The following is a 2,905-nucleotide window of genomic DNA, read 5'->3' on the forward strand; positions in this document are numbered from 1 at the left end:
GCAGATGGACCAAATACACTGCTGAGGGCAGCAGCTGATGAGACAGGAGAGGTCTGCTGAGCCATGTGGGTCACTTCCAGAGCTGGGGATTGAACTGCCATTGAAGTGGCTGCAGCTAACTGGCAGTGCTGCATCTTAACCCATTGTCCATTTTTTATTTTCAAAGATGGTCTCAGTGATTTCTCTGCAGAAATAGCAGCAGTTATCCATATAATAAAATACTAACTCAATATTTCTCCCTTGATTCGTGGTACTACTTAAGATTCATCCCATTTTCTGATAATACTGTGCTTTTTATAACTTTCTCAACTATAGTGAAGTAAAAAAGAGAAAATGTACTAAATTGATGTCACTACTGTGGCAAACAATTTTCAAAATAGACTTGCACATTTATCTCAACTATAGCCTGAAGCGGAACAGACGGAACTCTCGGGTTCTCTAAGTTCACCCCACAATTTGTGGCTCTGACAGTAGTAATATGGCGTTTTCAAGCTTCCATCTTACCAAAGTAAAAAGTTTTCATCTTTATAAAGGAGACAGATTGGTAAAGCACAGACATGGGCTTTTAGTGGTGAAACTTTGGGTAGTCTATACACACGTTGATTGTCAATGATACACACCTGAATCATATTTCATTTACAATGCATTCATTTATAATGTAATGTTATTTCAATTAAAAATAATTTAGAAAAAAGAGAAAACAATTTAGTTAAAACATGCTCTTTAAATAAATGTAAGAGAAGTGTGATTTTTACCTATGTAATACAGATACACCCCTTGGTCTTCCAAGATTATTTACTTATTTAAAACTTCTTTAGAGTAATAAAACTTCTCATTCTCTCTATCAGCATCTAGATCTATACTATTCAACATAGTTATTGATAGTTGGGACCTTGAGCTAATTAAATGCAAATGTAAATTAATTAAAAATAAATAATAAACAAAATTTCTTCACACCATTTACATTCTGTTATACAGCCTTCTGCACTTACCACATGAATAACACAGTTCTAGAACATTCCATCACGACACATAAAAAATTAGTGATGGGCATTATTAGCTTTAGATAGTTGGATCTCAAAAACATATTGGTCAAATGAAGTGCTATGAGATTTCTGCAAAGTGAAGACCATAAATTGCTACTGAGAAAGTTCTAATCAGATAAGAGATTTCTGGGAATTGATCCCTACCATAAACTCTAAGGATATAAGGCACTACCCACCCTTAGGCCCAGGCCAAGGAAACACTGCCATGGGCTCTGAATTTTAGAAGACTCAATTCAGCTCACCTTTGCAAGGCGTGAAATATCTCTAGGGTAAATGGATGTGGACCCCACAAAGCCTGTTCCTTTCTACTTTTAAACCTTGTTCAGGGTACCCAGAAACCTGGAATTCACAGATTTAAAATTGTTACAGGGTACCCCAATGTGAACTGGGTTGCCTGTCCGTGGGTGCTTACCCATGCGCTTACGATTCCATCCTATTATGGACACACTCAAAAAGGTTAAATAAAGGATTTATTTATAAGGAGAATGGTAAAGGAATAACCCAGGTAAAGAGGGAGAGAAATACAAGTTAACTAGAATGTCCTACCAGTTCTGCTGACTTGCACTCCACCAGCTCGCTGAAAACCAATCCAAGGACCAGGCCAAGAGACCCCCAGAGCCCACATGTCCGGTTTTATCCCAACCTGGCTGCTCAGCTCCGCCCTCCCGTCCCAGCGTGCTTCTCCTTGTTATTGATGGGATTAGTAGTTCCAGTATCTGGAGTGGGGGCGAGTTCATGAAACCTGTACCTGCTGGAAAATTCTCCAGTTTACTTTCAATTAGTGAGTAGGTCTCTTCATGGAAATGCCCCTCTAGAGGTAAACAAATGGTGTGTGAACCTCTAGGCCAGAGTCACCACCAAGGGATGGCCATTTAAAGGTGTAGCTTACTGGGGGGGTGGGGTTTGGGGCCGACACTGGCACAGAAAGCCCTCTTGCTTAGGAATGAAGCAGGTCCAGTAACAAAGTACATAGCAGCCTCAATTTGAGCTGGGACTGTGGCTCTCCTCCTGCCGTGTTTCAGGCGGAATCCACGGTTATCTGGGAAGAATGTATACACACCTGGCCTTCCAGGTTCTTATTAAGATATATTTCTCAAGGCAGGTGAATAGAACATTTTATTTGCTGGCTTGATATATACCTTGTAAATATTTAAACACAGGGTAAGCTCTAGTCTTGCAAAAGTTAGGGCGGAGCTGGCAGCCTTCTGCAGAAGAGTAATTGATTCAGTTGAGGTTTCTTGGCCAGTTACATTTCCGACTGATTTCACTGGCTGTATCTAAGGTATCTTTGGATGTCAGAGAGACATTCATTCAACAGGTTGCTGGTCCTGGCTCAGCTGGGCCTGGGGATTCTTTCCGGGGACCTTATCTGGAGTTGCTAAAGGCCATACAGTTCTAGAGAGTCCTCTTGCCAGGAGAGAACCTGTTCTTAGCTGTGGTGTCTTTGGGACCAATGAGTCCCCATGCTCCAAGAGTCTTGCAGTTCCTCTGGTGTAGTGCGAGGGTGAGGCAGCCCGTAAGTGTAGAGGTGGGAAGGCCACTCCTTTCATTACAGGTGGTTTGGGGGGCACTTTCCCTGTTCGGCTGACCATGACGGTCTACCCAGCTTTTATGGCCGGTTCTAGGGTCCAGGCCAGGAGCCTCAGGCTTCTAACAGGGTCTAGCAGAGTGGCTTTGTCTGGAGGGCGGTGGCAAAGCTTGACGACTGGCCACCCTGCCTGGCCTGTGGGCTAGAACTTTACAACGCCCTCTCGTGAGTGCTCTCAAGCCCACCGGCTCCTACAACTTTGGACGGAGGCCGGGTCCGGCCAGCGCCGGCTGGGGTCCGGCCCTCCGCGGGCGACACAGGTCCGGGAGCG

Source organism: Condylura cristata, unplaced genomic scaffold, assembly GCF_000260355.1.
Source record: "Condylura cristata isolate star-nosed mole 26May11 unplaced genomic scaffold, ConCri1.0 scaffold00012, whole genome shotgun sequence".
Classification (NCBI taxonomy): Eukaryota; Metazoa; Chordata; class Mammalia; order Eulipotyphla; family Talpidae; genus Condylura; species Condylura cristata.